At 37.5% G+C, this 15,777-nt stretch overlaps 1 protein-coding gene across 1 annotated transcript in view; it reads right to left on the reverse strand.

Moving 5' to 3' along the window:
- pvrl2l (PVR cell adhesion molecule related 2 like) overlaps window positions 1-15,777 on the reverse strand; it is a 312,485-nt gene that overhangs the window by 120,467 nt on the left and 176,241 nt on the right. The gene's annotated exons all lie outside the window — the stretch shown is intronic.

Here is a 15,777-nt window from a genome sequence, read left to right on the forward strand (position 1 = left end):
ACAGCCCTTGTGGGAACCAAAGTCCCAGACCCCACGAGTTTGAATTTTTATTTTTGAGCCTCAAAATGTGGTTTTAGTGTCAGGGTTACAATTAGGTTAGGGTTAGGCATTCATTTTTGACGGTTAGGGTAAATGGATAGGGAAAGGATTATGTCAATGAGATGTCCCCAAGGATATAAATACACACACGCGTGTGTGTATTTATATCCCGATCATTCACCAAAAGGTTATCTCGTATTGATTGGAGATTGAAAGTGACATTGAGAAGTAGATGGATTCCTGTCTATTCCTTATCTGTTTACTGTCTCCTCCCTGCCATGCCAAAGACAGAATGGATTGGCATCTGCAGTTCTTTAGATCTTCGAGACTTTGCTGTCAGTTTAGAAAGCAGCACAGAGGGGAATTTAAGATGACTTACTGTGTCAATTACTGGCTTTTTTAAATGGGAAAACACATCTATCGACACTACATAATGTTAAGAACATAACTGCATCTTTATTGAGTCTCCAAAATAAGACGCTGTCAGACTAATTTTCACAGTAGAAAAACAATGTGGCGAGAGCGAAACATAAGCATATCTTTATACATCATACATTTATCTACTGCAATGAAACTGACATGTAATATATGATGATGATCAGTGTGGGATTTAGAAATTATTCAGTCATTTTCACGTTTTTTCCTTGTGCCATATGATAAAGCCAATTGGGACCGTTTCTTTTGTCCATCTCTCTCTTTTTCTCTCTCTCTGCAGCCGGACAAAAGCAAGTCCTAGAAGATAATTGAAAGAGTTTTCAATTAATAAATGCGTCACTGATTTGCACTTGCAGCCCTCATCGGTGTCCCATGGTTACACAGTCTGCCTCTCTCCAAAATCCATTGTTTCAAATTGCACTTTTCATTTCACCGCCAGCTGTTTCATTCTCTACAGGTCCTTCCTGTATTCTGCTCGGCTGCTTAGTCAAGAGAAAAGAAGTGAAAAAAAACAACAAAAAGGAAATGAAGAAATAAAAAGGAAAAAATGATCCACATTAAGCATAATGGCTACCATTTTACATTTCATCAAGTCGACTCCTGGTGGTTACTGTGAGAGAATAACTGTCTTATTTTTCTCATTTCTTCTCTATTTTTCTTTTCTCTTTGGCTAAACCAAGAAAATGAGAGCTTTTTTTTGACTTAATGCTGTGAAGGTCAAATGTGCACATGCACATCTTGACTGCAGTCGATCAGTTTCTGATTATGGAGCTAAAACTGCAAAAAAGCAGGAACTAAATAAATAAATTATGACATAAATAAATGAATATCCCATGAAAGCACTAAGAATAATAAAACATGTAGGCCTTAATTACCTTGCAACATAAGTTTTGTTAAATCTGACAAGTCCCGTTGTGACCCCGGCATCGATCAACCTGTAAGTGAAACTGTATGAAACACCTTGACTACTTTTTGAATGACAGTCTATTTAATGGCAGAAGAAATTCTTAAAGAAACATGAAAAGAAAATATTGAAATGGCCCAGGTTTGGAGAAATAAATGGGAAAATGATGGGGAACCGTGTTAAAATGCTCTGGTCATTGGGATTGATCATTAGTTTAGTAGATAGGAGTTTCTGGTTAGGTTTTTGCATTATTCCAGGGTTTGAAGATGTTTCTGTTTCTTGTTCTTATGAATTATTGAGTAGAATTCTGGTTTTTGTTTGGATTTTATTTGTTATTCTAGCCTCCCCAGCCTCTCCCTATCTGTTTACTGTCCGTTATCATGGCTAGGTTAGTCTCCAGTGTCACTTATTGTTTACGTCCAGCTTCACTTTCAAGGTTAAATTTCATTGTTTTCTTGCATTCGTTTTACTTGCTTCCCCTTTGTTGTGTCTCTCTCTTTGTAACATTGCCCTTCGTCATTCCCCCTTATTTAATTAATTCAATTTCAGTTCCTGTTTTACTGTGAAGATTAGTTTCCTGTGGTATCTTATTGGAGCTTTACTTCCTGTGTTTTCCCCACTTTGTGGCACAGATTGCAGATTCATCTTTTTTTTTTTTTAATAACAAACATGTTTTATGTGAATGCTGTTTTCCTAAATACCAAAGCAAATTTAAAAAAGCATAAAAATAAATGTTTGTTTTCATGCTATAGTCTGTGTGCTCATGCATTCTACTTTGTTTTGGTTTTTTTTTTGGTTTTTTTTTTTAAATCCAATTAACTTTTAAAACTGTATTTCCAGCTGCTGTGCTGTTTGGCAATTATCTTTGGGTTTCAGTATTGATGCATAGATTAGCAGATTTTTATGAGTCACACAGTTCTTGTGGGACTAACATGTACTGTGCCAACTGATGCAATATTTTATACTATGTGAAAGTGAAAAACTTGGTAGAAATGCAGCTTTCAGCTGCATTTCCTTTTTTCCCCACTTCCATTATATTCTGCAAAGGTCGTACTTGGGCCAAGACTTTGGCCTCTTACCATTGACTGCAAAAGAAAACGTCTGGTTTACCTGAGATCCTTACATACTTTGTCTACACTGGATACAATTCAGATACAGAAAAGCATTTGTGCACACAGGCCTGATTCAGTCAATCATACTCTACCCCTCATGGTACGGCTCCTTTCCTGTGGATTTCTAGAAATATAGTCTCAGGTATAAGGTGGGACGATTTGTCTTGATGGAAGACTTTCATATAAACCACTTTTTTTTTTTAATAACTGTGACACAAAGCTAACGTGTATCACCAACAGTACAAGCAGTGAAATTCAAATATACACCACAGGCCTATCACTTATATTACCTTCAGAGGCTTTCTCTCATCTATTTATGCAATCTATGTTCAGCTTAAAGTTGACATGCACTGACCTTTAAAGTTGCACTGATAAATAAAGAACCTGCTATCCATTATGTTGTTAATATTCCAGAAACCATCTGTGTGACTGCACCCACCACAAAGCTAGATACAGTACCTAGCACTCCATCTCGTTTTAACTCTGGGTGAAATGCCAGCATCCACTGACACGCTTGCAAATTACATTTCAAGCTGCAGTCTGTGGCTGGTTTACAGCACCTGATACTGCTGGCAGTGCGTTCAAGTTAGGTTTGCATTGTATTCACTCCATAGTAAACATAAAACATCTTGAGGAGATGGCGCTTGGTGCAGACTGAAGCTTTATAGAGCCAGAATTTAATCACGGATAGAGGCTGCAAACTCGAAGAGCAGTGCTTTACCAGCCGCACGACATCTGCTGTTATAACTCAATATTTAATATTGTCACATCTCAAATGATTTTTTTTATCACATTATTTTATTGAGAAACAGTTTGTCACCTAGAGAGAGCCTGCATCATCTTGTAACAGAAATGTATAAATAACATTTTTACAGTATAAGTGAGCTGAGAAGTCTCTAGAAAAGAGCCTGTTTAGTGTTATTTAACTCAGCTTACAGTAATATGGCGTTAAATACAGATAAATATAAGGTCGCCGAGAGAAGTTCCTTTCTTTTATCAGTGACTGCCAAAATGACTGATAACATTGTTCTATATAAAAGGACGTGTTTCTGAAATGTTCACGATTTAGTCATTGAGTCACTATAAGTACAACCGATAAATGAAAATCAAAGGAGCAAAATCAAAAAAGCAATTTTTATAACACTGTAAGTTATTAAAACACTAATTAAAGACTCATTTAAAAACATTAAAAACTCTACACAGAAAAAGCACATGAACGAACATCATCAGACTTCAGATTATAGCAGCATGTTTAACAATAACAATTACAGATTTAGGGATTAATATGAAAAGAGTTTTCAGCAGATTTCATCAGGTTTTGCCAGTTTCTGAAATCATGGTTAGTAAATAATTTAACATTTTGCAAATTGGAGTCGAAATGAAGTAACTAATAATGAAATCGTGAGATTTTGTACAACTTTGAAATTTTTCCTACTAGGTCAAAAACGTGGTAAACAAATTAAATCTCAACAGAAATTATTTAATCACTTTGAATCTTAGCTGTAAAGTGACCATTTCTGTGTGTCTGCAGCATTTCCAGTTGACTGGTTTCTATACATAAATCGCTCGTTGGGTTGCTTCACTCCAGTCTGTGTAAAAGTCCCAAATGAGTACCCGATGTGTTCTCTCTTTATCCTGAGGTCAGGGTAAAATTAGAAGAAAAGCAAGCAAACAAACAAACTTTTAAATATGCTGCTTTATATTTTTTCTTGAAATATTCTGCAGAATGACCTGTAATTGCGAGAGTAGGTTATTACGAGGGCATTTAAGTCAATTTTAAAGGATGGCAAAATTAGTTTTATTGGTTAGTGTTTTTGCTCCCAAATTAAAATGGAAATGAAATTTTGCTTGAATATAAGAGCTGTAAATCCTGTTTCCTCCCATCTGTACTGTAGTGTGACAGTAATATTTATTATATTATATATAATGTTGTTATACTCATACCAACTGTGCCTACTTTACCAAATCGCTCTTGAAAACAGATTTAAACTACCAGTGAGATGGTTACCTGGTATAGTAACAGACCTAAAAAAAGGTTAAAAACTTAAACATAAAGAACCAAAAAACTATGATGCAAAACATTTGCATCTACGTAGAACTTTAAAATTAAAATCTTCGGTTTTTGACCACAGATAAAGTTTGGCTCAAAACAGAATAACACACACACACACACACACACGGACCCACACAAACACTTTTCTGTTCAACTTTAGTTATTTAAAGCCATCTGAACACGTAAGATAAAGTGAAAACAAATTGTAATCTATCTGCTGCAGTGACATCGAGCTTTTTTTAAACAGTTTATTGTGCTAATTTGTGTATATGTAGTTTTCTTTCCTCCGGTTTTCTGTCTCTTCGCTCTCTAATTTATGTTGCATGAAATAACTGGAGGTGTGATGAACAGATACAAACATGATATATATGTGTGCATGAAATTATGCTAATTGCTGCTGCTGCATCATGTCAGCAGTAACTCTGAGGTGAAAAATACATAGAGTGAAAACACATCTGCAGATTATGCTCACAATAAAACCCACTCTGCTGTCAAGTTCATTCTTTGAAGAAAAGCAAATAAAAAAAAAAAGTTTGTGGTGTCATTCTCAGCCTACACACAGATGCACACGCACACGCACACACGCACACACACACACACACACACACACACACACACACACACACACACACACACACACACACACACACACAATTATTCAGCTGTCAAATTTGCTTCCTGCAGTAAGGAAGTGAGCTTGCTTCCTTATACAAAACATCCTTGCACCTTTGCCGCATAACTACATACAGTCCACATATACACACACCAACACATACTAAGGCACTAATTAATGCACACAGTCTAAACCACAAAGCACTCTAATGCAAACACTTCTAATTTTGCAGTGAAACACAGCGTAGTAAGTTTTAGTTCTCCTCCTTAACTGTCTCGCTAATCAACACTTGGAACTTCCACCAGTTTCATTTGCACATTGATGCAAACACACAGCAGCCATGAAACCACACTGTAATATATACACCAGTGAAACTTACAGCAGGTTGACTGCAGTCAGCCATTTGTCACAGTGAAACTCCAAGTCATAAAATCGAAAGTGCAAACCAGTGATTATTCTCGCTGATCACTTGAGACCAACTGGTTCACTGTCTGAGCTGGAGAGTTCTCAGATCACACTTATTAATTAATATATATATAATATGAAAGTGGCTAAATACACACAAGAAAGTTGATTTCTTGGAGATAAGAAGAGACAGCTAACTTGGAGTGGACTTCACTCTTGACACTGACTGTTGTTGACTTCGTGAGAGGAGCGCTGTGAGACGGAGAGTTCTCAGATCTCTCGGTTCACACTCATTGATGAAAATATATGTTACACTGTTAAACGTGTGAATGTGGCTGGAGTGGGAATCCGTTATCTGCCCGGCAGTCTCCCTAGTTTCCGGGCCAAACTACACTTATCTTCAGATTTAAGGTTGATCCTTACTACAAATCTGAAAGTTTTAATTTTTTCTGAACAGTTGCAATACATAAGACTGGAACTGAGGGGAGACAGCTAACTTGGCATTGATTTTTAATTATTTTCTTGTATAAAACCAAAAATGTGGGTTGTAGCTTCAAACAAACCAGTAAACCTTTTGGCGGGGTCATAATGGTTTAGTCCGATCTTTTCAGGTAAATTAATAAGCATTGACATTTGTTTTCATGAGAAAATAAGATAACTACTATATTATTTTCTTTACTAACTCTGTGAATTTCTTCAGGAATGTGACCTTTTGTTTTCGTAGACAGCTAATAACAAAAAATGCTCAGTACTGGAAGTAAATAGACTTTTGCACTGAAGATCCAACAGCCCTGGAACCCTCAAACTTGCAGAGTTGGCCAGTCGCTCCAAAAACCCAAATTTCATGATTTTATAACTTTGCAGAGGGACATGAAGTCTACACAAATAAAGGCTGATATACACTAATAAGCCCTACTCTGAAAACCTGACGTAGTGCTCGAATTCGAAGTTTGAAACACATGTTGAGAGCCATCTTCTCTCAGCACTGACCATGGTGTCACATGGCTGGTTGGGACTGTCCACTTTCAATCTCTGTCTCTTTTTCAGGAAGTGGCTCCTCATGTTTGGTTAGCTGCACTCACAGGGGAAAATCCAGCTGTTAGCCATAATGTTTGGGTTTGTAAAGCACTTTATAAAAAAGAACAGGGTGGAGGAGAGCCTTTTTGAGCCAGGTGACAGTTTGTTCACCAGACCGGCACAATCAGCTGATATGATCAGCACTATTTAATGCAATAAAATAATCTTAATCTTCCCAGGGACATGCAGACAGTTTACAACATAACACCCCACTATGCACAAATATAACTATGTTTCTTTCCAAAGCACATCTGCAGGGAAAGTAGGTTGATGTGTGTGGAGGTGGGAAAAAAAGGTGAGGATGCTGATAGATGTTAGGAATTCCAATCATCTTCAGTAAGAAATTGTTATATTTTGGTGTGATAGGCATGTAGTAAACTGTTTGGTCATGTTGGGAAAAAAGAGAATATCTTATTGCATAAAATATAAGGATGCAGAAAACGTGTGCTGAACAGTGACAAAGACACCTTGGTTGCAGGTTATCGGAGTGCTAAGAAATGCATATTAGTAGCAATTCAGGAGTTTGTCCAAAATGAGATAAATTTGTCATTTCATGTCATTTCCTCAGAAACACTTATTCTTTTATTTTAAATAAGACCAAGAAAGTTGTGGCAAAATGATGACAGCCCTGTGAGGTTAATACAAGAAAAATAATTACGGTGATCTGTTATCAAAGTCGAAATGAAATCAGCAAGTTTTATTTCCTGTGTTTATGATTTAAGAACATATGAAAAAAGAAATTTGCCTGGATAATGTTTCCAAGTTCCCCATTTTCCATTTGTGAAACGTGTAAAAAAAAAAAAGGGTTCCCAAATGAAAAAAAAACCCCAATATACTATTTATTGTTTTTTGCCAAACAAACATGGTTTTTTTCTCATCCGGGAAAAGACTGGGGGAAGAAAAGCTTTATTTGTTTGATGCAAAAAACTCTAATTAAATATGATATTGTGGCGGACCACCAGGTGGCTCCACTCACACCCAAGTTGAACGGAAGTGTTGGGGTGGAGATTTTGGCGCTCAATATATGTGAAGTTCTGAGAGTCAGTTAATAAAGTTGGAGTGAGACACAGAGACCTCTCCTGTCGTTATTACATACCTCCACAATATACATTTTGGCCACAGGGCAATAAAGTGCACTGTGTTTAAAGTGCTTTCAGGCAAAAAAGATTTCATGTCTTTTGTTTTAATGACTTTTAATTTCTTAATAAACTGTTAAATGCAATGCACAAACACTATATGTTTTGTGTTATTTACCTTTGCAGTGATGTCTTTCTTGTTGCTAAAAGTGAGTTTGGTTTATATAGAGAGAGTTTTTTCCCCTGCATGTTTTGTGACACTGACTACGGAGTCAACTAATGTAAATTGTTCTCTGAATCACTACAGATGGTAATTAACTTTAGTGACTCGCATTTGTGTGACTAATCTTTAGATTCTCTTGATTTAAACTGTGTCCAGTGGTTTGCAGTTGCTTTTGTGGAAGAAGACGTCATTATTGACGTCACGCTCTTAATTAGTTTCAGATCAATAATGCTGAGCTGAAAGAAAGCCGTAACAATAAAATGCTTTTACTCCAAATTGAGGTAGCGATGCACCTTAGCCTCTTGTGGCCTTAAATAGGAATTGAACAAAGGAACATGTTTTTCATCCATTTGTTGTCACATAAAGAAGATTACTGGAAAATGGCCCAGCTTGACACATGACAAATAATAAAGGAGCTAAAACCTGGTAAATGTGTTTCTTTTGACGATAGAAAGAGAGAGAGAGAGAGAAAAAACATTGCTATTATTTTCGCACTCACTTCTGACTTCTGTGCCGCAGTTTAGAGGGACTGGTCTCAAGCAGAGAGATACTCTGACTAATTGTAAAAGCCTTGCACTTTCAGCTGGGGTGTTTTGATGTCGAATCCAGTCACATGTGCAGCATCAAGCACATCTCCGATGGTGTTTGCGAATGAACCCCTCGATCATTATAAATAAACCCTTAATATTTCCTTCAGTTTTTTTATTCTGTCAAAGAGGCAAAAGAATTCTTTGACAGGCTTCATATTAAATCTGTTAAGGGTCAAGCTTTTCCTTCATGCCCTGTGGTCTTTCACTCCCAAAGAAGCAGGGAAGATGTAAGCCGGGCTGCCGTCCAACACAACAAGCCTTTTCACTGTACATATATATAGTGTGTATATATATATATATATATATATATATATAAAAAATACAAGTTTATAAGAGCTGTAGTCTTCTATTCAATGAAAAGGAAAAAATACTCTACTCCAAGTAAAGGGAAAAAAGAAATCTCACCCATGGGGAGCGATAACATCACTGGCTTCCATGTAGTTCTATTTGTTAAAGGAATTAAAAATGTCACTGAAATGTGTTGCATGCACTTTAAATGGGATTAATGAGAATCCTGTTAAAAACATGTTGTTCAGAAAAGATTACATTTTAAGGGTTTCGTTGTCTCAAACAAAAACATGGCAACAAATAAAAGATCAATCATCCTTTAAGAATAAACATGGCAACAAATAAAAGATCAATCATCCTTTAAGAATATAGAACTGTTTTCTATATGATGTGTATGCTGTCAATAATAAGTAAACAAGTTAAGGTTCTGGCGTCAGGTTTCAAAGCCTGTAAAACTTATTTGGCTCTGTGCAGTCAGATGTGAGGAGAAGCTCACATGTTTTTGCTCCTGTAATGAAAACTCCAGTGAAATAATTTCAAACCTGTTATAAGCGAAAACAAATCTATACTCAGGACTCCGTGCTGATCCTTGGGCAGCTAGAAGTACACAGACTGACTCACTTTTGGGGTATATTTTATTTAGTGCCATATTTTATATAGAAAATAAAATCTAAAAGGCTTATTTATGAGATTTCAGCCAATATTAAGGAATCTTAAGGCAAGTAACAACTTTACTACTAAAACATTTATATATCCTTCCAGTCACACCTTTGGAAAACACGATCAAATTAAGTTCTGACTAAATTATTTTACCCCCTCCAAAACATCACTTCTTGAGAGCTAATATTCTGAAAGTCAACTTCTGCAATATCTGATCAAATCCGTTTGTTTACTGTGAGTGAAGCATTGCAGGTCTTCAGAATCAACTTTTCTGCTCTGCTTGTTTCTTTTCCAGCAATGACTCTGTGATCCCATTTAAAACGTAAATCACAATTAACAGCAGCACACCTTTAATCGCCTTCATATCTAGAGGCCAAGCACTCTCAGTGCAAGAGTCCAATTGTATCTGCTCCATTTATTACTGTTATTTCAGTGCTTTCGCTGTTCCTGGCTTGATATGGAAACATCTTTGCTGTAGAATCTTCTGCCTTATCAGAAACTATTGAACTGGTGAGAAGCACTTTGTTATGTAGTTGTTCACAAAATCACCTGTAACACCACTGGTTATTGAGACCAACCGATGAGCTGAAGGAACATTTTTAAACTTAAAGTTCAAACAGGGAGTTTGCTTTGATTTCACCTCTTTTGTTCTTATCTGTTTGATCTTCAAATCAGGAAACACACATTTAAAACTACATATGCTGCATTAAAGTGCTCTATACTGTATATTAGGTTCAAGGCTTCTCATTTCTCAGTGTCTCTGATCACTTCTTTATGCTGTGATTGTAGGTCTAGCGCACTTCCTGAAGCATTTCCTGCCAAACTGTATTAGAGTTAAAAAAAATGCTTCCCAACAGTGAATTGGGATTCTATCATGAATGAGAGGCAGAAATCCACCAAATAGATCTCTTATAAAGATATACCAGCTTCTTCTGGATGAGTCCCAGTGTATGTTTGGGGCAGTCACTTTGGGAAAAAAAGTATTTTATTAAAACGTAATAATCTAAAAAATAACCCATAGCAGAAATAATTTGTAATCATAGTTTTAACCAGGACGTGTCATTGACCAGTTGATCCAAAACCCCATTATGAAACCAAGAAAAAATTGCCAAACCAACTACAATCTAAAACAGAGTGAAACCCACTAAAATAAAACCATGACCCTGACCAAGCAATGTCTGTGATTCTAAGGGATATACTTAGAAGCCAGTACCAGGTTTTACCCCCTACCTTAAATCTTCCTGGTCATGATGCCTAAAATTTCAAGGTGCTTGAAATATTCCTCAGATTTTTGTCTACATTAGCATGATAGTATAAAGCAGCTGCTGCAGATTTTCACATCCATGCCACGTCCAAATGTGCACTATTGGATTGAGATCTGATGACTTTGGAGGCTATTTGAGTTACAGTGAACTCATTTTAATGTACAAGAAACCAATTTGAGATGATTTGAGCGTTGCAATATGGTATGTTATCCTGCTGGATTTAGCCATCAAAAGATGAACACTTTGTGGTCATAAAGGGACAGAAATGGTTAGCAACAATACTAAGGTAGACTGTTGTGTTTAAGCAATATTCATTTGGTACTCAGGGGTAAAATATAAACCCAAAAAAATATTCCCCACCATTACACCACAATCAGCAGCCTGAATTGCTGATATATGTCAGGCTGGATCCTTGCTTTCAAGATGTTTGTGCCAAATTCTGACCCTACTGTCTGAATGTTGAAGCAGAAATCCATTCGACTTACCAGACCTGGCAATGTTGTCCATCTTCTATTGTGAAATTTCCATGAAGGGTTAACATGTTGTGCATTAAGATGAGTTTTTCTGCATGGCTTGGTTGTAACAAGTAGTCATGTACTTCAGTTTTTGTTGCTTTCCTTATAGTTCAAAGCAGTCTGGCCATTCTCCTCTGACATCAGCCGGGCATTTGTGTATCGAGAACCGCTGTTTACTGGGTAGTTCGCCTTTTTTTGGACCATTCCCTGCAAACTCTAGAGACGGTTGCGTGTAAAAATACCACTAGATAAGCAGTTTCCAAAATATGCAGACCTGTGTATTTGGAACCAACAACTTTGCCTTGTTGAAAGCAATTTAAATGCTGAGCATGTTGGCGTGCCCACAGTAAAGTTAAAGCATTCATCTTTATTTTTCATTAGATCGTTTTCAAGCTAAATATTTGTAGAAATATATTGGGTTGGCAAACCACAACCACATAGTGATTTCACCATTAGAGAATGCATCTCTGCAGACAGATGGAGAAAACCTGTAACCAGCAGATCATGAAATCTTAAACTGCCAATAGGATGCTGAAATCCAGAACGTAAAATCTGATACCATTACCAGCTCTCTTGTTTTACACAAGTGCGTCATTCTCAGTTGGAGCACATTTTGGGTTTTGAGGATGTTTTGGTTAAACGCTTCTCATTTGTGCAGTTGCCAAATCACAGTGCTTGGAGCCTTTAAAAGCACGATACTGAGTCATTCGAAGATCTGAGAGATTCATCCCTTAGCATCAATTTTGCATTTAGGATTAATGAGAAATCCAAAGATATATTTAGGTTCACAAGGAGTTAAAGGCTGCTTTACATCAAAAACTAGCAAAGTGATGTCAGCGCTTTGGGCATGATGTTTTTTGGTTGGCACAACATAAAATCAGAACTGTTTTCCACACAAGTTGAAACATCAGAGAGGCTTTTGATTCAAAGCAAAGCAAAGCAAAGAGATTATAAGGGTCATTCGGGCAGGGGGAAATAAAAGCTTGAATATTTTTCACCGAAAAGATGAATGATTAAAAATGGCTTTATTAGGGCAATAGATAAAAAGCTTACAGAGTTCTCTTTGTCTGAACATCAATGTAAAGGTCACCATCAAAGATAAGGTTTAGCAGTTGATACATTGCCATGTTCATTCTAAATCAAGTGAAAGAGTTGGCTCTCTTGCAACACAAGGGTCTATCTTGATCCAGTTCATTAAAGAAACGCTCCCTGAATCTTTAGTGTATCGAGATTTCTTTCTTTTCTTTTTTTTGTTGAAAATCATTGAATAGAAGATAACTCTTTACCCTGATGAGAAGAAGGAATGCAGAGCAGTACTTAAGCTGAAGAGCTTTGTGAAGCCATGATGTCTTGAGGAGAGACAAGGACAAAAAAACATTTGTCCACTGTCAAGGAAACTTGACAGTTAAAGTACTAGTTCTGCTATTAACTCTGATGAGACAAGAAAACAGACAAGAAAAAAGGCCAAAACCATTTTTAACTGTGGAAAGTAAGTGTGTAACTCAGGAGTGTAGCTGAACAACTCCTGTTTTTAACATTTTTCAGGTCGCTGGTTTGGTTTAATGGCTTGCAAATGTACTCTTTTGATTCTCCCAATATTTTCAACAAAAACATTAGCAACCAGGAATGTTAGGAAATGAATAAGCAGTGAAAAAAAAGCTTTACCAATGAAGCCAAATGTTTAAAATTAATCTGCAGCAGATGATGTGCAGAAGAACATGTGCAAAGATATCTTATACAGCAGCGATTCTGAATTGGAGTTATTTTTGCTGAGGTCAAGAGGTGCCCAAAATATTGTGGAAAAGTTCAGCAAACTCTAAACAATGTATCTAAATATATGTGTGTTTGAGATTGTGTTGAGTCGAGTCACTTTCAAAACTAGTTGGAGACCACAAAAAACAACATGGATACAAAAGGAAAAATGCAGAGTTTCTTGAATGAGCACTTCAACTCATCTTGCGGGGCTGTGTGTGTGAAAAAATGAGACAAATACGTGAAGTGATTCATCTCAATCTATTGAAGATTTCCCGCATGCAAAAACACAAGTGAAAAGCTTTCATTTGAAATGAATAGCCATTCATATGAGTGCACATCTCCAGAACCTGAAATAACCTGGATGAAAAAAAAAGCCATGACGAATTACATCCCTAAGTATAGCACAGAACACTGCAAGAGCAGCACTGTGGGAGAAGAGGAAGGTATCCGGAGAAGCAGGAAAGCAGGACAGTGCTGCGTTAAGTAAATTGGTTACAGAGCACAATGAGATCTCCTCTAACCAGTGTTGGGAGGAAGAAACTTTATCCACATCTGCCGAAGTCTCAGCTGGCCCGGCAGAGGCTCGGTTTTAACTGGATTAACAAGAAAAGCCAAGCTCAATAACTAATAGGCCTCTTCTTCTTCTCGCTTTACTCTCTTCCCCTCTATCCCCTTCCCTCTCCTTCTCTTTCTGTCTTGCCGTCTTCCTCTTCCTTTAAACCAAAGCAGAGAAAGATAATGCAGAACACTTTTATGCCTTCTACTGAATTAAACATGCCAGGAACAGCTTGTACTGGGTGCTAAAGCAGAAGCAAAGAGAGATGGAATATGAAAAAGGAGAATATATACAATTCCGCCCCTGCACAAGGGTCTCTGGAGGACTGCTGAACATTTCTTTACAATTAAAAAGATCTGTCGCAGATAGACTGCGCTGAGAAAAGCTAAACAGGACAGGCTTTTTTCACTAATTGGCCGGGTTGAAAAGGACTGTCAGTTGTTGTTGGGTGGAAGCTGCCAATCGCCAAGTGGAGAGGTGGCATAGTACTCAGAAAGACTCCTTAGAGACTTCCTACGCACCTCAAGCTTTCATTGTCAGAGCTGTAAATTCCATCTTGCCAATCTCTTATTCCTTTCACACACATTGCCATCTTTGTGCTGCAGCCAACCAATTGGGCTCCACAACCAACAAATCTGCCCATCTCTAACTCCAGGCTTGATGGTGAATAAATGACAGTGTTTCAAATGTTTCTGGTCTCAGGTGGTTTACAAAAAAAACCTGGAGATGTCTTCTCATCCTCTCTGCAGGAGCTGAGGTTTCAGTTGCTGTTCTGTCTCGTCTTTTCTGACTCTCAGTTTCTCTGATCTGAGAAGAAAAAGTCCTCCTTTCTCTCTCCTCACTCCAGGCCTATTTGGCATTCCCCAGGCGGAGCATTGAGCTACCACCCTCATTCTCGATCCTCCCCTCCCTTCGTTCCAGTCTCTTTCCCTCCGACAGAGCCAAGTGACCTGTTACAGTGTGCTTTGCTTAGCTTGTGTGCCGCACACACAGCAGCAAGGACGAGACTTTACAGGGGTTGCATTCAGGACCACAACCTCCCAGAGCACGCACCATGTGAGTCAGGGTGGCAAACAAAAGCTCAGAAGAGGACATTTGTAACAAGCATGGCCCCATTTCCAACTCACCGGACAGGCCAAGAGTAGTCCGATTCACTTAATATAAAAAAGTCATATTAGCATATTTTTAAATCATATACAGTAAATCTGAAAACAGAATTTCGATGTGTGATTTCTTTTCTTCTTCTTGTTAAGTTTCTATAAGCAGATGTTCTTGAGGGACGCTACAAAACTTTTTGCATCCTGTATAAAATTTTGATGTGTTTCTGGATGATGGAAAAGCACCTAGTATTGGAAGGTGCGAAATCAAACAGAATGCATTATTAGAACTGACATTTTTGGAGGTTGTCTGACTTGAACTGCGATTGCAAATCTTCCAGGTGAAAATGCAATGGTCTTTTCTCATTTCTTCATTTTGTTCCTGTTCGCCTGCCTTTTTTCCCCCCTGCCTGTATATTGTGCAGGTTCCAGAAATGAATCTTAAGAAGCGAGAAGGCTTACAGGAGAAGATGCCAGATAAGATGCACGGGTGTATCTTTTGTGAAAGTCTTTTTAACTGTGATGTATAAAAACAGGTGCAACATGGAGCTGGAAAACACAAACCATGTTTCTTTTGTTTTTGTAAGTTGTCTTATTTAACTGATATAAACTTTTGAAATGAAGCTAGTTTGTCCAGTTTCAATATATGCCAAATGCCTCAACTCGTCTCTCCTCTGGTCTCTTCCTTGTCTTCTTTGCTTGCATCTAAGGTGGCTAAGGTATGAAGAGAGGAGTTGAGGAAAGTAATTAAGCGTGTTACCTAAGGATGTAATTTTGCCTCTTCCTGCAAGCTTAGGTTTGGTTAATAAGTCTGCACAAAAAGTGATTACTGTATAATTAAATGTCTTTCTAATGCACAATGTCCCTTGATCAGTAACAGTTTACAAAAGTGTCATTTTAGTCACATTTTCCTCACTTCTTTGCATGCACATGCAGTTAGAATCAAAACTGTTAGAATATGTTTAAATAAAAGGTCTAAATCCAGAGGTCTGTGGATTGAAAGCCATTATCCAGATACAAATCCCACATTAATGCCAGCTTTAAATGGGGCATTGTGCTGCATGGCAAGCAAAAGTATTACATGCTGTGTAAGCAGATGTAACAATGTGCAAAA

This window comes from Pundamilia nyererei, unplaced genomic scaffold (assembly GCF_000239375.1).
Source record: "Pundamilia nyererei isolate P.nyererei 1_Seehausen unplaced genomic scaffold, PunNye1.0 scaffold00242, whole genome shotgun sequence".
NCBI classification, from domain to species: Eukaryota; Metazoa; Chordata; class Actinopteri; order Cichliformes; family Cichlidae; genus Pundamilia; species Pundamilia nyererei.